This window comes from Stenella coeruleoalba, assembly GCF_951394435.1.
Source record: "Stenella coeruleoalba genome assembly, chromosome: 1".
Classification (NCBI taxonomy): Eukaryota; Metazoa; Chordata; class Mammalia; order Artiodactyla; family Delphinidae; genus Stenella; species Stenella coeruleoalba.
Window position 1 is genome coordinate 103,923,692 of NC_137169.1, and position 27,571 is coordinate 103,951,262.

Consider the following 27,571-nt stretch of genomic DNA (forward strand, 5'->3'; position numbering starts at 1 on the left):
TCCCCCATCCTCAGATAGCTGAGGGATGATGCAAGCAGCCGGCCCTCCGATGATACATTTTCTGACCAAAACCAGGGAAAGGAGAAGCAGGGCCAGGCCCTGTAGGGGAGCTGGGCTTGAGGACACTGAGTGCAAGCTGAAGACTGGTGCTTCCCTTGGGCACAGCCTGCCCTGTGCTGCCAGCTAAGGCAGGTGTCATTTCTCACAGGAGTCAGCAGACCCGAGGGGCCTCTGGCAAGACCCCTGACGGGCTGTCTCACTCCCTGTGGTAATGAATGAGACCTCAGCAGGCTTCAGCTGAATACTTCAGAGATAAGAACTGATTCTTCTATTTTTTATGAGGTTGAACCCTATGAAACTGCCACTTTGAAGTCAAGAGTACTTGAATATTGGCAGTTTCACGTGGTTCAAGGTAAGAGTAAAGCTGGAGATAGTTTTCAAACCCAGGAATCAGTTTTAAAATGGAGGCTCTTCAACTGTGCATTACCAGGGTACAACATTGAGTAATTTAAAGCAATGGTTACATATTAAAAAAATAAAATAAAATAAAATTGAGGCTCTTAACCACTATGCTATAAGCACTGTTTTGCCAGGTAATTCTCCTTGCTTGAACATAAAATCCAGACATCAAGCTCGCCCTAAAAGAAATTTCATGATCTGATCTTTGCTTAGCTGGCTAGTTTCTCTCTGCAGCAAGACTAAACTTCTAGCTATTCAACTGTTACTTCAGGTTGCTGATTCTTTACATATACTCTTCCCTCTTCCTGGAATACTCATATCCTCCTTTTTTCTCCCTGATGTATCATTCCATCCTTTGGGTCTTTGCGATCATAGCAGTTATTGGGCTATATTGGAACCTCCATGCAGTAAGGAACTGTTGGTCTTGTGCCCTATTGCTTAGCATCTATTTAAATGCCTGGCACAGAGATGGATGGATAAATAAATGGATAAGTGAATGAATTACATGTACCAACACTCTCCAACACACACACACACACACACACACACACACACACACACTCTCACTCTTTCTATGGCTAACTTGGTATTCCAAATTAAGTAATTCTGTGTCTCATCACATGGATGTCCAGTTTCAGAAAAACCTCTTGACTTCGGCTAACACTCTGCTAGAGTTTGCTGATGCACAGAATGCAAGCCACGAAAAGTTAGGAAATTCAAGAACATTCAAGCATACCCTGAGGACCTAGCTTAGCTCTTGGTTTTACATACAATACAGTAAGTTTGTCATTTTTGCATTCTGTTTTTCCTGTGGAGCCTGGCTTTCACTGGCAGAATTTTCCAGAAGTACCACTAACATATACAAATAAAACCTTTTGGAGGCACTTATCAGAACTAGTTACAGATTCTGATGCTGCTTACAGATGTTGGAGCTGTTATTGCTGGTGATTGGCAAAAGCTCAAATTATTTTATAAGCTTTACTTAGTTGGATTTACATAACATATTTCCCCTGAAGAGAAATTTATGGAAGAAAATGGCTTCATAGCAATGAATCACTTCTAACGATCAAATTTGCCCCCTCCTGTTTCTACTAAAGCAAGTTGACATAGGTCTGTGCTGTGCAGACAGAAGAGTTTTTAAACTACACATGCTGTACAAAGATTCACTGAAATTGGGTAAAGGAGGTGTTAATGAGCTCCCTGACAGTAGAAGCCCAGGATCAGATGCTGGGTATTATCTGTCAGGCATGTTGGGATAGGCACTTCTGGAATAAAACACTTCTAAGAGTCCTTCCAACCACAAGATTTTATGATTCTATAGTCATAAATTCTACACCCAGCCAGTTTTTGCTATTAGCTTGGTATATAATTTTAATATAAATATATAATATACATATATGCATTTAAATAGAATCATATTTAAATGCTATTTGTAAATATTTTAATCATGAATGTATTTCCATGTCAATCTATTTATTCCATAATTTTGTTTTTAATGGATCTATAGTATTCCAATGTATTTCATAATTTAACCAAGATTCTGATTTTTACCAGAAGGGTTTTTTCCCCTAATTTCTGATATTGTAGATAGCATCAATGAATACCTCTGCCAACATTTTTGTGAATATGCTTATTTATTTAATTTAAACTGTGAAGTCAGAGTGTGTCACATTTTTCAGGATTTCGGTGACTATCGAGAGACTGCCTTTCAGAAAGATTGTATAATTTATACTCCACCAGCAGTCATACCATGACTCTTGATGATGACTTTCTGGCAATATAAATCTGTCACATGAGAAGTCCCGGGAGACTGGGGTTGCCTGTGTTAGATCCTCTCTAGGACAGTCTCTCCTCCTTCAGTGGAAGAGAATTAAAGGAAGGCAGGAAGCACACTGGTTCATTAAATGCACAGACTTAAAGTTCAAATTTGGTTCAAACTCTGACTCCACCATCTACTAGTTCAACAACTTTAAGTGAGTTACTTAACCTCTCCTAACTTGATTCCTCACCTGTAAAATGGCAGATTCTACCTTGCCGGGTATTTTTGTCTTTTTCATGAAGGTGATATACAGAAAGGGCCTAACATAGCAGCAGATATATAGTAGCTGCTTTTTAACCATTAGCCAATATTTTAATTATATTATGCCTAGTCATTTGCTCCTTGCAACAACTCTTTTTCCTGACGGTGAATGGAAGCATGAGGTGGGGCGAGAAGGGAGAAAGGGAGATGAAAGACTTAAGGCTGTTCCAGAAAAGGTTTCAGGGTGGAAATATGTCTTTACCTTGTTGGACAGCCTCTACACTTTGAGCCCTACCTTTCCCTCTAGAATTCGCAGCAGTTGGGGAAAGTCCTCCACCTGCCAGTGTCGCCTGGGATTTCACTGGTTTTGCAAGCTTTCTGCTTGTCGCCTCTCTTCGCTCTGAAGGCAGCTCTGCTGACCTTGAGGGTCCAGGATATAGTGTTGATCCCAGGAAAGACAGTAATAGTTTTGTTGACAGACACTTTTCAACAGCTGTATGGTATCTGTAAGGCTGAGAGAAGAGGTTGGAGGAGAATGACTCAGGGTTAACCCCTTCTTGGCCCCAACAGTATTCCCTTCATAAGAAATGATGGAATTTTCTCTGACTCTGAGAACTGGATTTTTAAAAAACAGACCCTCTTAGTCATTTTCTTACACAAGTAAAGTAATGTTTATGGTTCAGAAACACACGACACAAAATTTTAAAGCATTGGAAAGCATTACACTATGGAGAATACAGAATAAAGGGCCACTCTGAGAATGAGATGACTCTGAAATGTCCTGGGATTCTATCTTCTTGCACCTTCAAGGCACATTTGACATACAGAGGGTGACATATGGGTCCTTAATTTAGGAGAGAGAACATGATTTATTTTATTAAGTTTCATTCCAGTGTTCATAGCAGATAATATTCACATGTGAATATTTACATAGTTATTTTCCTATTTATTAACCATAACATATGTGGTATCATAGCCAAGGCCTCTTTTTAAAAAGTATTAAAGTGCTTTAAATGCATGACATTTTAAGTGCTAATCCTGTGAGTTTATAACGTTAAGGGATAAGACTAACAACCGCTTGCGAGCTGCCTGGTGTCAAACTTTGCCCTCTGGCTTCGTATATTTTAAGGGCAAATATATCTAGAATGTCTGAGTCAGTCTAACAACTAGATATACAATAATGAGATTCTACAGAAAATTAGTCTATTTCATAGCAAAAATTCATCAGTGAGACTACAACTATTTTCATTTGGTTTTTATACACATTGACCAAGAATTTACTGAAATACACAATTTAAGCATTCTAGGGAATACTAAGCACTAATCACCTGTTAGGATCCCTACCCTTGAGAAACTGCTCCCCAGAGACAGAGCCCAAGTCATTTAGAATTAGCTGTAACACAGGCAAAAAGTGATGATTCTCAAAGAAATAACAAGCAATGGGAGGTCTGAGGGGGTTGAGGTGTCAAAGAGGAAATATTATACTTTAGGCTTTCTTGTTAGATTTGGTTTTGGTTCCATGCTCTGTCCCTTATTACCTAACTTACATACTGTATTTAATTTTTCTGAGCTTTATTTGCCTTATCTGACAAATGGGCATACCTAACTTATGGTATATTTGTGAAACTGTATGTGTAAACTTCTAGTAGAGTACATAGCACAGAGCAAATACTCAATAAATGATAGCTAACAGTGGCAGGTAAAATTAAAGGGGGTATTGTATAGAGGTACTTGACTTTGGAGAGAGATAAGATTTGAGCTGGACTAGATATGGGGAGGGGGCATTCCAGGTGGCAAGGACGCATTATCAGCGGTGTGCAAGGTGATGAGGGCACACTGGGCACCTTTAGAAACTGAGAGTTGAACTGAGGGGCTGGAATGTAGGGTGCACAGTTTGGAAATGAAAACTTACCCAATAATATTCCAACTGATTTCGTCACTGTGAGAGAGAAAGGTAGTCTGGGAGAGCTGATAAAGGACCTAGATTGTCATGTTAAGAAGGTGGGGGCGTTATTTGGTTGACAATGGGGAGCATGTCTGTGTTTTAAGGGACTACTCTAGTGACATGGAGGCTGGATTGTAGGGGGAGGGAAGAAATTAAAGGCAGGCAATTCTAATAATCCAGCCAAAAGGGCTCCTTTTACTACAGCAAAATAAATATCACCTTTGGCTTGAAAGGGCTGTTTTTGAAGGTAAGAGTTAATAGGCTCTGTGCAGTTTGCTCTTTGTTCTGATGGGGTCACTCATTCCCCCAGGGTTAGGATTCCCCTTCTTCACTTCACATATCTCCCCACAGACAATTGCTTATTTATATTATTGCTTTATAACTTTGTCATCCTGAGAATATTACCAAGAAGCAGACTCTAGGCCACGGTAACTGAGCCTGGCTTACTTCAGGTGGCTTACTGGAAATACAGAAGCCTGAAACCTCTGATCTGGTAGGTCTGAGGTGAATCCAGGAATCTTCTTTTTCTGAAAGTTGCCCAGATGATTCTATGATCAGCCAGGTTCCAGAACCACTGTGCTAGGTTTAAACTTGCTCAGCAAGCCTGTTTCTCATTCATTTTTGAATCTATAGGACCTATCACATTATCTAGCCCCAAATAGGTGTCCCATGAATATTTAGCACGTAGAACTTAAGTGTTGTAACAAGGGTAGAGAGAGACGCTCAACATGAGCTGCATAATGCCTAGCTGGGATCTCAGGGCAATCTCTGAAAAGAGCAATTTCTGCTTCTGTTCTGGCAGGGGGCAGGGCTGGAAGCCTAGAGTGGCACTTTCCTTGATTGATTGCCCTGTAACTTGAGGCCTGACTTTGACCTGAGGGTTAGAGCACTGAGTCTAACAACTTGCAAATTATTAAAATAGTGTTAAGGAGAAAGCAGGTATTATCAGAGAACTGCATTTTTTTTCAGTAAGAGGATTACAGTCTGATTTCTAAAGTCAGTATGTCCTTATTGGTAATTAAAGAAATGCAAATGAAAATAAAGATACTTTTAAGATAGTAAAAACATTTTTTTAATGTTAAGATCTAAGGCTATTAACACTGTGATGAGATCACAATGACCCAACCATTCTGAAGAGCAGTTCAGTATTTTATATCAAGACCCCTAAATAGTTCATTTCATTTGACTCAGTGATTTCATGCCTGTGAATGTATCTTAAAAATTATCTGAAATTTGAAAATAAAAGATAACTGCACAAAGATGTTTATTGCAGAGTAATTGATAAATTTGAAGTAACTGAAAGTCCTGCAATAAAGGAAAAGTAAATAAATTGATAAAATTTTACATGGCCATTAAAAATTGATGTGAAGTTTGGTCCCATCATGGGAAAAACTTATAATATAAATGAAATAAGTTAAATGAAAATTTTTTATATACTTTAGAATTACAACTACATAAATAAGAAGCATATTTATAACAGACTGGAGGCCTGTGCACAAAAGTACCGCCAGTGTTTATATGGTGATATTATGAGTTATTCTTTCTTCTCTTTCCTAAAATTTACAGGTTATTTGTGGTACTTTCATACTTTAAAATTAAAATATATACATATTAACAAACACACACTGAAGTAGGTGATTGGATCACAGTCACCCAATGAGCCAGTAGGAAAATTGAGGCAGGAATCTAGATAAGCCAGCGGAGTACAAGCCGCCTTCCTCCATCCCTCAGGGACCACCACACTATTTTTTGAAACAATGGCACAAACTCCTTCAAGTTTAAAAACAAAACAAAACAAAAAAACAAATTAACATGAAAAAATTCCCCAGACAACCCTATTTCTTCTCCTCACCATTTTCTATAGGACTTGTATCAGGAGAGGTTTTTCAAACATTTTTTGTTTTTTTGTTTTTGTTTGCTTGTTTTCTCTTTTGGAAGGTCTTTTCCTGCCTTACTTGAAAATGACATATATGTACCACCCGGATTAATATCTAGATCTTCGTGGACTATTCAAAGAAATCTAGGAGAAAGAAGCTTCTGAGGCAAGCCTGTAATGTTAAATAAGGTCATGTTGCTGTTGGTGATCCCGCCCACATGACACGGTCCTATTTTTAACGCAGACAATTGGTGAATGACTCAGGAAGACCTCTGAAGCCAAAAGGCAGCTTGGAGAAATAGAACTTGCTATTAACCAAGGAGAAAATAACTAATGTAGTCAGCTGAAACTGCACATTTTCTGCTTTCAGTATATCTGGCAACCCAATAATGCTACAATAAACCCAGTTTAAAAAGCGTCACTTCAGATATTGGTATGCTGCTGGTTAACTACTTTTTACTTTCCTGTTCAGAAAATACTAGGGTGGGAAAATAATTTTAGAAAATCTTGAACAATAAATACCCCTCTTTGATGTTTACAAGGTAAATTTCTTCAATAAAGTCTGTCTTTGAATGGATTTCACTGCAGATTGCTCATTTTGTGAAGGTGGGAGTAAGTGGGGTTAGGGGAGCAAAGTAAGTGGGGGTAGGGGAGCAAAGTAAGTGGGGGTGGGGGAGCAAAGTAAGTGGGGGTGGGGGAGCAAAGTAAGTGGGGGTAGGAGAGCAAAGTAACTGGGAGTAGGGGAGCAAAGTAAGGGGTAGTAGGAGAGCAAAGTAAGCCCAGGTAGGAGAGCAGAGTAAGTGGGGGTAGGGGAGCAAAGTAAGTGGCGGTAGGAGAGCAAAGTAAGTGGCGGTAGGAGAGCAAAGTAAGTGGGGGTGAGGGAGCAAAGTAAGTGGGGATAGGAGAGCAAAGTAAGTGAGGGTAGGAGACCAAAGTAAGTGGGAGTACAGGGGGTAGGGGAGCAAAGTAAGTGGGACTAGGGGGTTAGGGGAAAAGTAAGGGGGAGTAAAAGAGCAAAGTAAGTGGGGGTGGGGGAGCAAAGTAAGTGGGGTGTGGGAGCAAAGTAAGTAGGGGTGGCAGAGCAAAGTAAGTAGGGGTGGGAGAGCAAAGTAAGTGGGAGTACGGGGGTAGGAGAGCAAAGTAAGTGGAGGTAGGGGAGCAAAGTAAGTGGGAGTAGGGGGCTAGGAGAGCAAAGTAAGTGGGGGTGTGGGAGCAAAGTAAGTGGGGGTGGGGGAGCAAAGTAAGTGGGGGTCAGAGAACAATGTAAGTGGGGGTGGGGGAGTAAAGTAAGTGGGGATAGGGGGCAAAGTAAGTGGGGGTGCGGAAGCAAAGAAAGTGGGGCTGGGGGAGCAAAGTAAGTGGGAGTAGGGGGCTAGGAGAGCAAAGTGGGGGTAGAGGAGAAAAGTAAATGGGAGTAGGGAGCTAGGAGAGCAAAGTAAGTGAGTGTACTAGAGCAAAGTGGAGGTAGGGGAGCAAAGTAAGTGGGGGTAGGGGGCTAGGAGAGCAAAGTGGGGGTAGGGGAGAAAAGTAAATGGGAGTAGGGAGCTAGGAGAGCAAAGTGAGTGAGTGTACTAGAGCAAAGTGGAGGTAGGGGAGCAAAGTAAGTGGGGGTAGGGGGCTAGGAGAGCAAAGTAAGTCGGGGTAGGGGAGAAAAGTAAGTGTGAGTAAGGGGCGAGGAGAGCAAAGTAAGTGAGGGTAGGGGAGCAAAGTTAGGGGGTGTGGGAGCAAAGTAAGTGGGGGTGGGGGAGCAAAGTATGTGGGAGTAGGGCCTAGGAGAGCAAAGTAAGAGGGGGTGAGGTGCAAAGAAAGTTGGGGTAGGGGAGCAAATTAACTTGGGGTGGGGGAGCAAAGTAAGTGGGTGATGGGGAGCAAAGTAAGGGGGTGGGGGAGCAAAGTAAGTGGGGGTGGGGGAGAAATGTAAGTGGGAGTAGGGGGCTAGGAGAGCAAAGTAAGTGGGGGTGGGGGTGCAAAGTAAGTGGGGGTGGGGGAGCAAATTAAGTGGGAGTGGGGGAGCAAAGTAAGTGGGTGTGGGGGAGCAAAGTTAAGGGGGGTAGGGGGCTAGGAGAGCACAGTAAGTTGGGGGTTGGGGAGAAAAGTAAGTGGGAGTAGGGGCTAGGAGAGCAAAGTAAGTGAGGGTAGCGGAGCAAAATAAGTGGGGGTGGGGGAGCCAAATAAGTTGGGGTGGGGGATCAAAGAAAGGGGGTGGTGGAGCAAAGTAAGTGGGGGTGGGGGAGCAAAGTAAGCTGAAGTAGGGGACTAGGGGAGCAAAGTAAGTGGGGGTAGGGGAGCAAAGTAAGTGGGGGTAGGGAGCTAGGAGCACAGTAAGTGGGGGTGGGGGAGCAAAGTAAGTGGGAGTAGGGCCTAGGAGAGCAAAGTAAGTGAGGGTAGGGGAGCAAAGTAAGCAGGGGTGGGAGAGAAAGTAAGTGAGGGTAGGTGGTTAGGAGAGCAAAGTAAGTGGGAGTAGAGGGCTAGGAGAGCAAAGTAAGTGGAGGTCGGGGAGTAAATTAACTGGGGATGGGGGAGCAAAGTAAGTGAGGGTGGGGGAGCTAAGTAAGTGGGAATAGGGGGATGGGAGAGCAAATTAAGTGGAGGTAGGGGGCTAGGAGAGCAAAGTAAGTGAGAGTAGTGAACCAACTTTAGTAGGGGTGGGGGAGCAAAGTAAATGGGGGTGGTGGAGTAAAGTATGTGGGAGTAGGGGGCTAGGAGAGCAAAGTAAGTAGGGTGGGGTAGCAAAGTAAGTGAGGGTAGGGGAGAAAAATAAGTAGTGGTGGGGGAGCAAAGTAAGTGGGAGTAGGGGTATAGGAGAGCAAAGTAAGTTGAGGTAGGAGAGCAAAGTAATTGGGAGTAGGGGGCTAAAAGAGCAAAGTGGGGGTAGGGGGCTAGGAGAGCACAGTAAGTGGGGGTAGGGGAGTAAAGTAAGTGGGAGTAGGGACTAGGAGAGCAAAGTAAGTGAGGGTAGGGGAGCAAAGTAAGTGGGGGTGGGAGATCAAATTAAGTGAGGGTAGGCGGTTAGGAGAGCAAAGTAAGTGGGAGTAGGGGAGCAAAGTAAGTGGGAGTAGGAGGCTAGGAAAGCAAAGTAAGTGGGGGTGGGGGAGCAAAATAAGTGGAGTGGGGGATCAAAGTAAGTGGTGGTGGGGTAGCAAAGTAAGTGGGGTAGGGGAGGAAAGTAAGTGGGGGTGGGGGAGGAAAGAAAGTAGGAATAGGGGGATAGGAGAGCCAAGTAAGTGGCAGTAGGGGGCTAGGAGAGCAAAGTAATTGGGGTTAGGGGAGCAAAGAAAGTGGGGGTGGGGGAGCAAAGTAAGTGGGAGAAGGAGGCTAGGAGAGCAAATTAACAGGGGGTAGGGCCCTAGGAGAGCATAGTAAGTGGGGGCAGGGGGCTAGGAGAGCAAAGTAAGTGGGGGTGGGGGGGGCAAAGTAAGTGGGAGTAGGGGGCTAGGAGAGCAAAGTAAGTGAGGGTAGTGGAGCAAAATAAATGGGGGTGGGTGAGCAAATAAATGGGGGTAAGGGGCTACGAGAGCAAAGTAAGTGGAGGTAGGGGGCTAGGAGAGCAATGTAAGTGGGTGTCGGGGAGCAAAGTAAGTGGGGGTGGGGAAGCAAAGTGGGGGTGGGGGAGCAAAGTAAGTGGGGGTATGGGGTAGGAGAGCTAAGTAAGTGTGGGTAGGGGGCTAGGAGATCAAAATAAGTGGGGGTTGGGAAGCAAAATAAGTGGGAGTAGGGGGCTAGGAGAGCAAAGTAAGTGGGGGTGGGGGAGCAAAGTAAGTGTGGGTGGTGGAGCAAAGTTAGTGCGGTTGGGGGAGCAAAATAAGTGGGAATAGGGGGCTAGCAGAGCAAAGTAAGTGAGGGTGGGGAGCATAATAAGTGGGGGTGGGGGAGCAAAGTAAGTCGGGGTAGGTGGCTAGGAGAGTAAAGTAAGTGGGGTAGGGGAGCAATGTAAGTGGGAGTATGGGGCTAGGAGAGCCAAGTAAGTGAGGGTGGGGGAGCAAAGTAAGTGGGGGTGGGGGAGCAAAGTATGTTGGAGTAGGGGGCTAGCAGAGCAAAGTAAGTCATGGTGGGGGAGCAAAGTAAGTGGGAGTAGGGGAGCAAAGTGGGGGTAGGGGAGCAAGTGGGGGTAGGGGAACAAGTGGGGGTAGGGGAGCAGAACTTATAGAATATGCTCCAAGAAACACACTCTGGGAAACCCTGAACTAGTGTGAATAGAGTCCTAGGGTGTTCTAATAACTTGCCTCAGAGCACCTAGCTGATAAAAAATGCAAGAACTGGGGCTAGAACTCTTATTGCATTTCCCATAGCACCAGGCTGTGGTTACCTTCTCACACAGACTCTGTTGCTACACAGAATCCACAGTAGCTGTGTCATTAGATCTGCTCTGGGTGTGTCCATTATTGGTGTTACTATTATTCTTGTATTTAATTTTCTAGTTAACATCTTCAGTCCTCTGGAATTCTCAAAAGCCCTCTCTGCCACAGACTTATTTGTTACTCTTTGAATGGCAGGTGCTTTCTACAGACAGGTTGTTTTATTATTGTTATTGAGGCCCTATGGCAGGTAAATCGCAGAAATGGGACTTGAGACAGAGGTTTTACTGCCACTTTAAGCTTTCTTTCCGAACTCATTTTAAAAGCAGTGAACCCCTTTGTGGTAACTAAGGGAATTTCAGGCTGGGGTTGGGCAGGAGAGGAGACCTGCCTCTCCTAAACCTAGGTGAAGTGATCCTATAGAGCGGGAAAGGAAGAGACCATACCTATTGCTGCAATAATGGTAACCACAATAAGTTTAACTTTGAAAAAGCACTTTAACTTGTGTTATCTCAAATGACTGCTTTAAATATGCAAGGTGTAGTTTCACTGCAGTGAGCCAGATGCGGGATCCTTTGTCTGGAAAACTATCATTTTCCAGCTGCATTAATTCCACGTTGTGACTCTTTTTCTTCAACATCCTGGTCAGTGTGGAAGAGCTCACAGGTCTGAGGGTCTAGCTGAGTGCAGCAGCACAGCATGTCAATTTCACATTGCTTTTCTTTGGTAAGAGACAACCTCAAGGACAAACTCAAGGTCACAGCATCTCAGTAAGGGCTTTGGGTTAGGGCTTAGAAAGGTCATGTGTCTTACTTTCAGAGAGGGAAAAAATGCTGAAAAACACGTCAATAACTCAGCTGTAAGAAGAGTGGCTGCTTCTAGGCAGTAAGTTGTAGGGGCTGGTGTGCATAGGGGTGGGCAGCACTCTTAATTTAGGCCTAGAGTCATCGTTATGTATTAAGTGCCTGCAGACTTTCGTCTAAATTTTAATAAGCTACCTAGATGTTTGGCTGAGTTGATTGAATCCACCTGAATAATTTCCTGCCTATTTCAGCAGCATTAATCATATGTACTGTTTCCTGACACTTTTACCAATGTGGTATAGGACATGGACAAAAGCTGTAGTTTCATTCTTTTGGCTGTGCCTAAAATACCCATATATACTCGTATAGATATTGGCATTTGAAATAGAAAAGAAAGTATCAATATATATTTCTAGTTTAAATGGCCAGGATGTAGGTGAATGCTACTCTGAGGCATGCTGGGAAAAGGATTAATTGAATAATCTAATTGAGTAAGAGCAATCAAAAGATGTCTCCCTTAGTCCTCATAAAAACACAGTAAGGAAACAGATAAAGCTCAGAGAGACTAAATAACTTTTCTCGAGGTCACAGAAATAATAAAGATGATGTCAGAATTCAAATCCAGTCTGAATTTTTTCACTCCACTAAGCTCTGTGAAAGTTAAGCTCTTCTGATCATGGCTTTTATCTTTCAGTGAAGATTCTGCAGACACTTCAGAAATGCTCAGGACCTCAGATGACTGCACTGAAGGTCGAGTATTGTATCACAGATATATTCACATATACATCTATATGTATAATATGTATTGTATGATTTTGTATTCGTAGCATAAAACTTATTATTTACTTTCATTAATAGAAATTTGTATTACAAAGAATTTTCAGCGTGGATAAAATTCTAGATTGTTCACCCCAGGCAAACGAAGGTATAGTAATAACTCAGAATTTGAGAGCCTTTAAAAGTCACTGTGAGACCCTTGCCTTCATTTGTAAGGTTAGGATAACAATATTTGATCCTATTCGTGATGCCATAGTGAGAGATGTTATGAAAGTACTTTGGACTCACATGAAAACAAAACAAACCTGTTATGGTAAAAAGCATCCCATGAGTTTGTCGAGGGACCAGTTTTTGCAAATTTCGCAACCTGGTAAACTTCTTAGGAGTCATGAAAAGTGCATATAAAAATGGGGATTAACATTTTGAATGTGCCTACAGAAATACTTCATATGGGAAAACGTCTTAGTGGTTTTACTGTGTTGAATAAAGCCAAAGAAGGGTTATTTTCACATAAAGTCTCTCACCTAACTAGGACCACCTGGCATACAATTTTGTCCCATAAACCAGGGATGTCCCAAATCCCCTTCCAAAACAAAAGTCACACTGCTGAGGTTAATTCTGTTCTAATTGGAAGGCACAGTCAGTTCTCCTTTCATACTCTGGGGGGCTGCGTGCTGCAATCTTTAAAATGTACAAGCCCAGCCACTGCTTGGCCACTCAACTTTCCACTATCGTTCTTTCCTTTTTCTAGCTTGTAAAGTGATTATTTAAATATCAATATCTTACCAATGTGTTGAGCTTCTCAAAGAGCAGTCTCTATGCATGTTGACACTTAATGTGTGTAGCTGGTGAAGAGACTTTAATTTTACTGACGAACTTCTACTAGCTACTGTGAATTTCATGGTATAAAATGCCACAGGCATTATCAGCAATGACAAATTAGAGGTTTGTCTGAAGTTTCTCTTAATAAACAAAATACTCAATTAGATACTTCTTAAAGCAGTTAAAAGTCTCTTAAAGTTTCCTTTATACATCTGATCAAAATTATGTATCCTCTACCAGGAAAAATGTATGTACACATGTTTTCAGGTGATCCTTAGTCTTTTGAAAGCCCATCACTCCATTAACCATTGAGAATTCCTGCTGTACACACAGCAAGAATATGCATTTGTAAAATTATCAATAACATTTATGCATATTAAACTTGGCATAATGTGGTGAAACAGTCAACCTCAAAGATCTAAATGTTTATATTTAAAAAAAAGGTCAAACAAAAATAAACTAATGGGACCTACTCAAACTTAAAAGCTTTTGCACAGCAAAGGAAACCATAAACAAAATGAAAAGACACCAATGGACTGGAAGGAAATATTTACAACTGATGCGACTGACAAAGGGTTAATTTCCAAAATATACAAACAGCTCATACAACTCAATATCAAAAAAACAAACAACCCAATCAAAAAATGGGCAGATGACCTAAATAGGCATTTCTCCAAAGAAGACAAATAGATGGCCAATACGCACATGAAAAAAGATGTTCAACATTGCTATTTATTGGAGTAATGCCAATTAAAACCACAACGAGGTATCACCTCATACCAGTCGGAATAGCCATCATCAAAAAGTCTACAAATAATAAATGCTGGAGAGGGTGTGGAGAAAAGGGAACCCTCCTACACTGTTGGTGGGAATGTAAACTGGTACAGCCACTATGGAAAACAGTATAGAGGTTCCTTAAAAAACTAAAAATAGTTACCATATGATCCAGCAATCCTACTCCTGGGCATATATCTGGAAAAGATGAAAGCTCTAATTAGAAAAGGTACATGCACCCCAATGTTCATAGCAGCACTATTTACAATAGCCAAGACATGGAAGCAACCTAAATATGTCCACCGACAGATGAATGGATAAAGATGTAGTGTGTGTATATATATGTGTGTGTGTATGTGTATATATATACATATATATATACACATACATACACACACATACACACACATACGTGCACCATGGAATATTACTCAGCCATAAAAAGAATGAAATAATGCCATCTGCAGCAACATGGATGAACCTAGAGAATATCATACTAAGTGAAGTAGGTCAGATGGAAAAAAGAGAAATACTATATGATATCACTTATATGTGGACTCATATAATACAAATGAATTTATTTACAAAACAGAAACAGACTCATAGACATAGAAAACAAACTTATGGTTAGGAATATGGGATTAACAGATACACACTACTATATAGAAGACAGATAAACAACGAAGATTTACTGTATAGCACAAGGAACTATATTAAATATCTTGTAATAACCTATAATGGAGAAGGATCTGAAAATATATATATAACTGAATCACTCTGTTGTATACCTGTAACTAACACAATATTATAAATCAACTCTACTTCATTTTTTTAAAAAGGAGCATTTTTTTAAAAAAGAACTTTTGGTTTGAGATGGACAACTTTGTAGAGAGGAGTCTCCTTCACATTTCCTCTGCGTGGGGTTATCTGGGTGTGTTTATGTATAGTTGTGGGTGTATATATGTGTGGGTACGTGTATATGGATTTACCAAGGAAAACATTTTGCTATAACTACTCTCCCCATATATACACAAATGTGTGTATAAACATATGAATATGAACACTTCTTTATAACCACATCACACCCAAGAAATGTAACATAATGAAATTTCTGTAACTGTCTCAGAATGTCCCTATAGATATCTTTCTCAATTCTAGAATTCAATCAACTGTAACATACTGCATTTAGTTGTACTGTCTCTTTAATTTCCTTTAATCTAGAAGAATTTCCTGATAGCTTTTATTTGTCTTTCATAACATTCACATATTTGAAGAGTCCAGAGAAGTTGTCTTGTAGAATGCTCCACAATCTCCTTATGATTAGATCCAGGTTAAACCTCTTTGGTAAGAAGGCTCCACAAGCAATGTGGGAACTCACTCTTAAGCAGAGCTCTTGATGTTTTTGGAGCACTCACAATGAACATAGTATCAAGTTCCTCACCCTTTAGGCACTGTTGAGTTAAGACAACATTAATCGCACATAAGATATCACAGAGACATACACACACACAAAGTATGCCCATAAGATATCACACAGACATACACACAAAGTATGCGCTCAAAAAGATCAGATTTTTAAAATGTATCTTTTTAAGGTTTGCCACAGATCCCATGAGGATATTTTGGAAGGCAGTATGAATCCATAATTTCACTGGCCCCAGCCTTGGAAGGTTTTCATTAAAAGGGAGGGGTTCACCAAGAGGATTAAGGTGTCTGGAGGCCTATGGACTTCAGTGATAGATAACCTGAAATCTGTGGTGGGTCAATACGAACAAAGAAGAACCTGATCAAAGGAGAGAAAAAGGCATGGAAACCAGGGAATAGCTGAGAGAGGTGACACAGACCAGGGTAGATTGACAGAGGACTCTGAAATTCAAAGAATTCTAGCTGCAATGTTTAGTAAATCTTTTGGTAGTTTACTACGATTTGCCCTTGGAAAACTATATCTTTTTGTTTCTCAGAAATAAAGAAAAGGAGGAGAGGGCTTGAAAAGCCTTTTGGACAGAAAACGGCACTGAGAGAAACAATATTTTGATGAGTTAGTGCTAAATGAATTAGAAACATGTGGACTGAATTTCCCTTGAAATACAAATGGATTGAATAATTAATGGAAAAAGCACTTGGCAAAATGTACTTGAGGTTTTTATTGAACCCAAACCAAAAGATTTGAAAATATTTTGAAATATGTGAAAAGTACAATATACATCTGGATTTGCCCAACCCTAGTGAGGATACAGGAAATATTATTTTTATTTAACATTTATATGATAGCTGCAGTGTGTGTGCCTCAATCCTAAGGTATTTCTTACAACAGCCCCGTGGTCTAAGTCGTAATTATTATTTGCATTTGGGGCAAGAAATTTACCAGTACTTGCCTCAAGTGGGCTTCAAGTACAACCTTGTCTTGGTCTGTGTTCTTTAGAGATTTTTGTTAGTAGGAACACTGGACCAGCAGACACAGAACTTGAGTCCAAGTCCTGGGTTTAATTCTTATTGGACCAATCACATTGTATACCTTTTTGGTAGATTTTATCATAATGCAGTTTCTCCCTTTTCCCTAAAAATATATTTTGACTTACATACTATTATGCCAGATAGTAATAACTATCACTATACCAGCTTTCTTTGGTGACTATCAGCCAAATATATCTGTGGTAGGAAAAACAATCTCCCAGAGATGTCCCTGTCCTAATCCCTGAAACCTGTGAATATGTCATACTACAAGTCAAAGAGAAATTAAGGTAGCAGATGGAATTAAGACTGCTAATTAAATGACCTTAAAATAGTGAGAGTATACTGGGTAATGTAATCACAATGATCCTTAAATGTAGAAGTGGGAGGCCAAGGAAGAGAGTCAGAGAAAGAGATGTAATGACAGAAGTCAAGTCAGAATGATAGGATGAGAGAAGGACTCAACCAGTGTTCTTGTCTTTGACGATGGGGAGGGAGGGTCATAACCCAAGGAATGTGGGTAGCCTCTAGAAGTTGGAAAATGCAAGGAGCCTCCAGAAAGGAATGTAGCCCTGTCTATGCCTTGATTTTAGCTAAGACCCATGTTGAACTTTTAATCTACAGAACTGTTAGATAATAAAGTCGTTTTCCTTTCAGCCACTAAATTTGTGGTAATTTGTCATCAGCAGCAACAGAGAACAAATATATATCTTATTAACAGCTTTCATTTTGAACCATTCTATGCATCTTAACTATGTTTCTTGTAAATAATATTTAGTTTCTTAAAATCAATTTCATAATTTTTGTCTTTTAGTGGCTGTGTAATTCCATTCACATTTTTGTGATTCTTGATCTATTTGAACTATTTCTGCCATAGTATTTTGTCTTTTTTTCCATCCTATTTTTTTTATATCCTGTTTCTTCCTCTCTGCTTTCTGTTGTTTAGTCATTTTTTATTCCTTTTCCTCTTTTACTGGGTTGAAAAATTATACAATTTATTTATATTATTTTGTTGGTAAACTTATATTAAAAAATAAACTACTTTTTATTGAACTAGAGTACACATACAGAAAAATGCATGTCATAATTATACAATGAAATGAAGTATCATAAAATGAATACAGCCATGTAATAGTCAAGTAACTATCATCAAGAAATAGAATATTCCTTATGCCCCAGAAGTCCTGGGTGCCCCTCCAAGGCACTACCCCTTCCTTCCTGCTCAAAGGTAACCACCTGTAACTTCCAAAAAACCAGTAAGTTAGTTTTGATAGTTTTAGCACTTTTTAAAAAATGAGATAATAGAGTATATATTCTTTCTTGTGGGATTAATCTACGATGTGAAATGTATTTCATTCATTTCCACTGCCATACAGTATCCCATGTGCATCCAAATAGATGCACAAGAATATTCATAGTAATATCATTCATAACATCCCCAAACTGGAAACAACCTAAATGTCTAGCAACAATATACTGGATATATATACATAGTATATTCATGCCTTTACATTTTTAAACATGCATAATTAAAGTTAACCAATATCTTTATGTGTGTTTTTAAACAACAGAAGAACTTTAGGACAGTTTAACTCATATTATTACTGCCTAGAATTTTAATGCCAAATTGATTTGAACCTAATCACCATTGGTCATTATAATTTTGAGAACAGATACCAAATATTTAGACTTAACAGCATGGTTAGCTATTTCTTGCTTACTTGTACATTTTATTTTTTCTATTCTTTCTTTCCACATTAAATTTTCATTTTGTTAAAGTATATCCTTTTATAATTCTCTTAGCACAGATCTGGGAATAATAACTGCAGTCTTTTTATGTCTGAAAATGTCATTATTCTGCTCATTCTTTAAGGATGTTTCAGCTGCTTATAGAATTCTTGGTGAATTTACTCTTTCTCAGCCCCTTTGAGATACTTATTCCACTTTAAACTTACATGTGCTGCCGTTGATGAGAATTCTGCTGTCCCTCTGATGCCATTCCTTTGTAAGTAACCTGTTGTTTATCTCTGATAGAATTTTGAGGGTTTTGATGTGGATTTATCGTTATTTATCCTGCTCGAAACTCAGTGTGCAGGCTTGCTGAATGGATACAAAAACAAAACCCATCTATATGCTGTCTACAAGAGACCCACTTCAGACCTAGGGACACATACAGACTGAGAGTGAGGGGATGGAAAAAGATATTCCATGCCAATGGAAACCAAAAGAAAGCTGGAGTAGCTATACTCATACCAGATAAAACAGAGTTTAAAATAAAGAATGTTACAAGAGACAAGGAAGGACACCATATAATGATCAATGGATCAATCCAAGAAGATATAACAATTATAAATATATATGCACCCAACATAGGAGCATCTCAATACATAAGGCAACTGCTAACAGCTATAAAAGAGGAAATTGACAGTAACACAATAAAAGTGGGGGACGTTAACACCTCACTTACACCAATGGACAGATCATGCAAAATGAAAATAAATAAGGAAACAAAAGCTTTAAATGGCACAGTAGACCAGATAGATTTAATTGATATTTATAGGACATTCCATCCAAAAACAGCAGATAACATTTTCTTCTCAAGTGCGCACGGAACATTCTCCAGAATAGATCACATCTTGGGTCACAAATCAAGCCTCCATAAATTTAAGAAAATTGAAATCATATCAAGCATCTTTTCTGACCACAAAGCTATGAGATTAGAAATGAATTACAGGGAAAAAAAATGTAAAAAACACAAACATAAGGAGGCTAAACAATACGTTACTAAATAACCAAGAGATCACTGAAGAAATCAAAGAGGAAATCAACAAATACCTAGAAACAAATGACAATGAAAACACGACGATCCAAAACCTATGGGATGTGGCAAAAGCAGTTCTAAGAGGGAAGTTTATAGCTATACAAGCCTACCTCAAGGAACAAGAAAAATCCCACGTAAACAATCTAACTTTATACCTAAAGGAACTAGAGAAAGAAGAACAAACAAAACCCAAAGTTAGCAGAAGGAAAGAAATCATAAAACTCAGAGCAGAAATAAATGAAATAGAAACAAAGAAAACAATAGCAAAGATCAATAAAACTAAAAGCTGGTTCCTTGAGAAGATAAACAAAATTGATAAACCATTAGCCACACTCATCAAGAAAAAGAGGGAGAGGACTCAAATCAATAAAATTAGAAATGAAAAAGGAGAAGTTACAAGAGACACCGCAGAAACACAAAGCATCCTAAGAGACTACTACAAGCAACTCTATGCCAATAAAATGGACAACCTGGAAGAAATGGACAAATTCTTAGAAAGGTATAAGCTTCCAAGACTGAACCAGGAAGAAACAGAAAATATGAACAGACCAATCACAAGTAATGAAATTGAAACTGTGATTAAAACTCTTCCAACAAACAGAAGTCCAGGACCAGATGGCTTCACAGGTGAATTCTATCAAACATTCAGAGAAGAGCTAACACCCATCCCTCTCAAAGTCTTCCAAAAAATTGCAGAGGAAGGAACACTCCCAAACTCATTCTATGAGGCCACCATCACCCTGATATCAAAACCAGACAAAGATACTACAAAAAAAGAAAATTACAGACCAATATCACTGATGAATATAGATGCAAAAATCCTCAACAAAATACTAGCAAACAGAATCCAACAACACATTAAAAGGATCATACTCCGCGATCAAGTGGGATTTATCCAGGGACACAAGGATTCTTCAATATATGCAAATGAATCAATGTGATACACCATATTAACAAATTGAAGAATAAAAACCATATGATCATCTCAATAGATTCAGAAAAAGCTTTTGACAAAATTCAACACCCATTTATGATCAAAACTCTCCAGAAAGTGGGCATAGAGGGAACCTACCTCAACATAATAAAGGCCATATATGACAAACCCACAGCAAACATCATTCTCAATGGTGAAAAACTGAAAGCATTCCCTCTAAAATCAGGAACAAGACAAGGATGTCCACTCTCACCACTATTATTCAACATAGTTTTGGAAGTCCTACCCACAGCAATCAGAGAAGAGAAAGAAATAAAAGAAATACAAATTGGAAAAGAAGAAGTAAAACTGTCACTGTTTGCAGATGACATGATACTATACATAGAGAATCCTAAAAATGCCACCAGAAAACTACTAAAGCTAATCAATTAATTTGGTAAAGTTGCAAGATACTAAATTAATGAACAGAAATCTCTTGCATTCCTATACACTAATGATGAAAAATCTGAAAGAGAAATTATGGAAACACTCTCATTTACCATTGCAACAATAAGAATAAAATACCTAGGTATAAACCTACCTAGGGAGACAAAAGACCTGTATGCAGAAAAACTATAAGACACTGATGAAAGAAATTAAAGATGATACCAACAGATGTAGAGATATACCATGTTCTTGGATTGGAAGAATCAATATTGTGAAAATGACTACACTACCCAAAGCAATCTACAGATTCAATGCAACCCCTATCAAATTACCAATGGCATTTTTTACGGAACTCGAACAAATCATCTTAAAATTTGTATGGAGACACAAAAGACCCCGAATAGCCAAAGCAGTCTTGAGGGAAAAAAACGGAGCTGGAGGAATCAGAATCCCTGACTTCAGACTATACTACAAAGTAACAGTAATCAAGACAATATGGTACTGGCACAAAAACAGAAACACAGATCAATGGAACAAGATAGAAAGCCCAGAGATAAACCCACGCACCTATGGTCAACTAATCTATGACAAAGGAGGCAAAGATATACAATGGAGAAAAGACAGTCTCCTCAATAAGTGGTGCTGGGAAAACTGGACAGCTATATGTAAAAGAATGAAATTAGAACACTCCCTAACATCATACACAAAAATAAACTCAAAATGGATTCGAGACCTAAATGTAAGACCAGACACTATAAAATTCTTAGAGGAAAACATAGGAAGAACACTCTTTGACATAAATCACAGCAAGATCTTTTTTGATCCACCTCCTAGAGTAATGGAAATAAAAACAAAAATAAACAAATGGGACCTAATGTAACTTCAAAGCTTTTGCACAGCAAAGGAAACCATAAACAACCCTCAGAATGGGAGAAAATATTTGCAAACGAATCAACGGACAAAGGATTAATCTCCAAAATATATAAACAGCTCATGCAGCTCAATATTAAAGAAACAAACAACCCAATCCAATAATGGGCAGAAGACCTAAATAGACATTTCTCCAAATTAGACATACAGATGGCCAAGAAGCTCATGAAAAGCTGTTCAACATCACTAATTATTAGAGAAATGCAAATCAAAACTACAATGAGGTATCACCTCACACCAGTTAGAATGGGCATCATCAGAAAATCTACAAACAACAAATGCTGGAGAGGGTGTGGAGAAAAGGGAACCCTCTTGCACTGTTGGTGGGAATGTAAATTGATACAGCCACTATGGAGAACAGTATGAAGCTTCCTTAAAAAACTAAAAATAGAATTACCATATGACCCAGCAATCCCACTACTGGTCATATACCCAGAGAAAACCATAATTCAAAAAGACACATGCACCCCAATGCTCGTTACAGCACTATTTACAATAGCCAGGTCATGGAAGCAACCTAAATGCCCATCGACAGACGAATGGATAAGGAAGTTTTGGTACATATATAAAATGGAATATTACTCAGCCATAAAAAGGAATGAAATTGAGTCATTTGTTGAGACACGGATGGATCTAGAGACTGTCATTCAGAGTGAAGTAAGTCAGAAAGAGAAAAACAAATATTGTATATTAACGCAGGTATGAGGAACCTAGAAAAATGGTACAGATGAACCGGTTTGCAGGGCAGAAGTTGAGACACAGATGTAGAGAACAAACATATGGACACCAAGGGGGAAAACTGCGGTGGGGTGGGGATGGTGGTGTGCTGAATTGGGCGATCGGGATTGATATGTACACACTGATGTGTATAAACCTGATGACTAATAAGAACCTGCAGTATAAAAAAACAAACAAACCAAAAGAGCAACTAATACTAAACTTTCTTTGGGTTATTTGTATGGAAATATGTTAATATAAATGTTTCAGACATTACATGAAATGTCTAAAAATCTTATATGTTCTGGTTTAATGTTATAAGTCATAATTCTAGTTATTACTTTAAAATGTGTATCTCAGAAATAACTAAATTTCCTTGTCAATTGTATTATTATGAACTTTCATCAAATCATTAACCATGGTCATTTTTGAGTCTTTTGTCATTTACAGACAGTTCTGTGTGTACTCTGATGCTTTTGCAAAAATGTTCCTATAAAAGGGTTTCATCTTCAAGGAATTCATGCAAAAGACTCTGACAAGTACAGGTTTCTGGTAACTTACTATACTGCTGAACTGAATGAATAAGTATTTTCAGAACTCTAATGGAAAACTGATGAATTCATAAAAGTGCTAACAAAAGATCAAGATGAAAAAAAATTAATTACATGGGACTGAGTGAACTGATGAGGATGATTATAATTTTTGTGACTTTCTGTTTGAATAAAAAAAAAAAAAATCTCACAAGGACTCAGAGCCAAAAAAATACAAGTCAATTTTCAGTGCAAAGTAAAGGAGCTGTTAATAGCAGAGGATTACTGGACTGAATGTCAATATTATGACATAGTATTAGTGTGTTTCGTGTTTGGTAATTGCAATCATTTTTGCTTTTGTTGTGGTCATCCATTTACAATGCTTGGTGTCAGTGTATTTATCTCTTGTAAAAATAAACTACAGTGTGTTTGTGAAAAAAAAAGGAGAAACTGAGAAAAAAATAAATTACAAAAGAAAAGAAAACTCAGTGTGCTTCTTCAATCTATGGAATCACATCTTTCTTTAATTCTGGAAAATCATATTCATTGTCTTTTCCAAGTTTGCTCTTTATTCTTTCTCTTGTTTCCTTGTGGAACTTGAATAAACGAAACAAAATTTTAATTCTTCTCTTTCTTCTTTTTCTCTTAATTTCTCCTTTATATTTTCTATCCCATTATTCTTTCCCTGCTGATTTTCTGTGTGATGCCCTTAGATTTGCTTTTTTTTTTAAATTAATTAATTTATTTATTTTTGGCTGCACTGGGTCCTCGTTGCTGTGCACAGGCTTTCTCTAGTTGCGGCAAGTGGGGGCTACTCTGCGATGCGGTGCGCAGGCTTCTCATTGCAGTGGCTTCTCTTGTTGCAGAGCATGGGCTCTAGGCACGTGGGCTTCAGTAGTTGCAACACACAGGCTCAGTAGTTGTGGCTCGTGGGCTCTAGAGCACAGGCTCAGTAGTTGTGGCGCAGGGGCTTAGTTGCTCCGCGGCATGTGGGATCTTCCCAGACCAGGGCTCGAACCTGTGTCCCCTACATTGGCGGGCGGATTCTTAGCCACTGCGCCATGAGGGAAGCCCTAGATTTGCTTTTTAAAGCACCAATTTTATCTTTAGCTGCATCAAACTGTTATTTAAGCCACACATGCAGCTTTTCATATCAATGACTATATTTCCTATTTATAGAAATCTATTTACTTATTTCTCAAATTAAGTTTTTCTTTCTTTCTTTTTAAAATACTGTTTCTACTTTGTTGCATTCATTCCTTTATATCTGTGACCATTTTAGATGTACTTATAGCTCCCTTCAGATTGTTGTATTATCTCTAGTTTTTTTTTTAATAAATTTATTTATTTTATTTTATTTAGTTTTGGCCGCGTTGGGTCTTTGTTGCTGCATGCGGTCTTTCTCTAGTTGCAGCGAGTGGGGCCTACCCTTCGTGGCAGTGTGTGGGCTTCTCATTGTGGTGGCTTCTCCTTGTTGCAGAGCACAAGCTCTAGGTGTGCAGGCTTCAGTAACTGTGGCATGTGGGCTCAGTAGTTGTGGCACACGGGCTCTAGAGCACAGGCTCAGTAGTTGTGGCACACGGGCTTAGATGCTCCACGGAATGTGGGATCTTCCTGGACCAGGGACTGAACCCATGTCCCCTACATTGGCAGGTGGATTCTTAACCACTGTGCCACCAGGGAAGTCCCTATCTCTAGTTTTTGGTGTACAGACTTCCCCTCTTGTAGTAAGTGTCTGTTGTCTCTCCTGAATGCTAGTTTGTTTAACCACAAGATTTACAATAACATCATCTTTTGGCACAAAATGCTTTCTATTGGAGTTTGGTGTGTCTGGGGATGTGGGAATGCTTCTATAAACTATTCTGCAGGAGCCCTATGATATCCCTGGACTCACTCCAGTTTCAAGTTAACTTCTCATTTTTGGATAAATTTAGCCATGTGGTTCCATGAACCTCATGCTCACCATACTATATAAGCCTGGGTTTCCAGTTCTCATATATTTTCTACTTATGGTTCTAACTGGATTCTAAACTTCCCTGCTGCTCATTCCCTCCCTGGGCCAGACTCCTGAACTCTCCTCCTCCTTGCATTTCTTTGTGAATTTCCCCTGAGCCCCTCAGCATTTGTACCACCTTTTTGATTTAAGAAAATCAAGAAATGTTCTCATCCTTTCTGGCAACTGGGGATTTTCATTTCTTGACTGTATTTAGTTGTCCTTGCTGTATTTGGGGAGGGAGGAATTCGATGAGTTTGATGTGGGAGTCTGCCTGACTGATGAGAAGTCTGGACAATTCAGTTAATCTCTATGGACATTACATTCTTCAAAGGTAAAACAGAGTGGATTATATCTATTATATCTATTTTATTATATTGTATCTATTATATCTATTTTCTTGTGTTATTAAAATGGAATCATATATTCAAAAATTCTCTTTTTTACATTATAAAACATCATACAAATATGCTAAGAGAATAAATTAATATGCCAGAAAATTCAGGCTCTTTGGACAATAACTTTCAATAGCACAGTCACAAAAGTATATGATTATTTGTCCTGAACTTAGCAGTTTAGCATTCAAATGACTTTATCAGTGTTGGGGAAAGAAAAGAATGGCTTGGTGAAGGTGTGTTTGAGGGTGAGAGATTGGACAGCATCCTTTCACAAAATGTTGACATGATTAGGATTATTACCATAAGTGGCATCCAAAATAGAAAAAGAGTTTTTGTTAATCTTATTTGAGAAAAAGTTCAATAATTCTGTTATTGTAATTATCATCTCATATTTGTGTACAACTTTTATTGATCAAGTAAATGTCAATGAGCTGGACACTTTATAAATTACTTCTGATGCCATTTACAGATGAGAGTTAAAGCTTTATACTATGTCTGATAGGAGTAAGTTAAATACCATTGTCCTCAGAGTACATAGCTGTGAAAACAGAGGTCCAGACAGCTCAGGTGGCTTGTATAAGCACCCACCCTTATAAGAAAGGGCAGAGCTGCAAGGTACTCTGTGACTCTTTTATCACCCAGTTCCCTTTCCAATGTAAATTTATATCACTTTTGCCCTTATTTTCTGTGCTGTTTCTTATACAGACCAAGTCTGGGATTTAAAAATCACTTTCTAGGAAAGAATTACATTAACGTCTATACTTCTGTTTCTGACCCTGCTAGAACCATTCTTTCTTATTGTTTTTCCTATTGTTTTAAATTATCTTTTGTGTCATTGCAATTAGTCTCTCTTTTTCAATACACAATGTTGAAAATGGAAGTACTCATTTTACCTACCCACTCTGTCTTTTGGTTAACAGTAAATGCATACACTCAATCAGCCAATGTCTGTTGTTTACTTCCCAGCAAAGGTCTTAAAACATTTTCTCACACCATATACAAAAATAAACTTAAAATGGATTAAAAACCTAAATGTAAGACCAGAAACCATAAAATTCCTAGAAGAAAACATAGGCACAACACTGTTTTGACATAACTCATAGCAATATATTTTTGGATCTGTCTCGTAAGGCAAACGAAACAAAAGCAAAAACAATAAATGGGACCTAATTAAACTTAAAAGCTTTTGCACAGCAAAGGAGACCACTGGAAAAACAAAAAGACAACCTACTGAATGGGAGAAAATATTTGCAAATAATATGACCAATAAGGGGTTAATATCCAAAATATAAACAGCTCATACAACTCAACATCAAAACAAAAAAACGAACGAACAACCCGATTAAAAAATGGGCAGAAAACCTGAATAGACTTTTTTCCAAAGAAGATATACAGATAGCTATATCTGTATATAAAAGATGCTTAACATCTTTAATCAGAGAAATGCCAATCAAAACCACAAGGAGATGTCACCTCACACCTGTGCTATCATCAAAAAGACCACAAATAACAAATGTTGGCAAGGATGTGAAGAAAAGGGAACTCTTGTACACAATTTGTGGGAATGTAAATTGGTGCAGCCATGATGGAAGACATTACGTAGGTTCCTCAAAAAGCTGAAAATAAAACTACATATGATCTGGCAATTCCACTCCTGGGTAGATATCTAAAGAAAACAAAAACATTAATTTGAAAAGATGCATGCACCCCAATGTTCCTAGCAGCATTATTTACATTAGCCAAGATATAAAAGCAACCTAAGTGTCCATAAACAGATGAATGGATAAAGATGTGGTTTATATATACAATGGAATACTACTCAGCCATAAAATAGAATGAAATGTTGTCATTTGCAAGCACATGGATGAACCTGAAAGGTATTATGCTTAGTGAAATAAGTAAGACAGAGAAAGACAAATACTGTGTGTTATCACTTATATGTGAAGCTTAAAAAATAAAACAAAAGAATGAATATAACACAACAGAAGCAGACTCACTGATATAGAGAACTAGCGGTTACCAATGGAGAGAGGGAAGGGAGGAAGGGCAAGATAGGGGTAGGGGTGGAGGTGCAAATTACTATGTATAAAATACGTAAGCTACAAGGATATATTGTACATCACAGGGAATATAGTCAATATTTTATAATCTCTTTAAATGGAGTACAATCTATAAAAAATTTGAATCATTATGTTGTACAACTGAAATTAATATAATATTGTAAATCAACTATACCTCAATGGCAAAAAAAAGGTCATGGCCACCAGAGACCTTAAGATATTTTCACAACCTCTTAACTTTAAAGTATATTGGAAAGCTACTGCAGACACTTTATTTTCTCTCTGTCAAAATGCATTACTCATGATCATAAGCAAAACTCTAGTATTATATTCAAATTCTGGCTTTGCCAACTTACTAGCCGTGTGATCTTGGGCAAGTTGCTTAACCTTTCTGTGCCTTAGTTTTCTCATCTGTACAATGGAGGTAATAGTAGTATCTGTGCATAGGGTTGCTATAAGAATGTTTAGAATTTGTAAAGCACTAGAATGAAGCTTTCTATGTATGTGTTTATTAAATAAAATGAATTAAAGCTCCATATT

General features: G+C 38.8%; 1 long non-coding RNA gene across 1 annotated transcript in view; it reads right to left on the reverse strand.

The window, feature by feature from the left end:
- Nucleotides 1–1,836: 1,836 nt before the first annotated feature.
- LOC307197904 overlaps nt 1,837–27,571 on the reverse strand; it is an 85,367-nt gene continuing 59,632 nt past the window's right edge. Inside the window, exons 3-4 of the long non-coding RNA XR_013831536.1 lie at nt 13,935–13,969; nt 1,837–2,991 (exon numbers count right to left, since the gene is read on the reverse strand). This is a non-coding gene — a long non-coding RNA (uncharacterized lncRNA). The remainder of the gene's footprint in view (nt 2,992–13,934; nt 13,970–27,571) is intronic.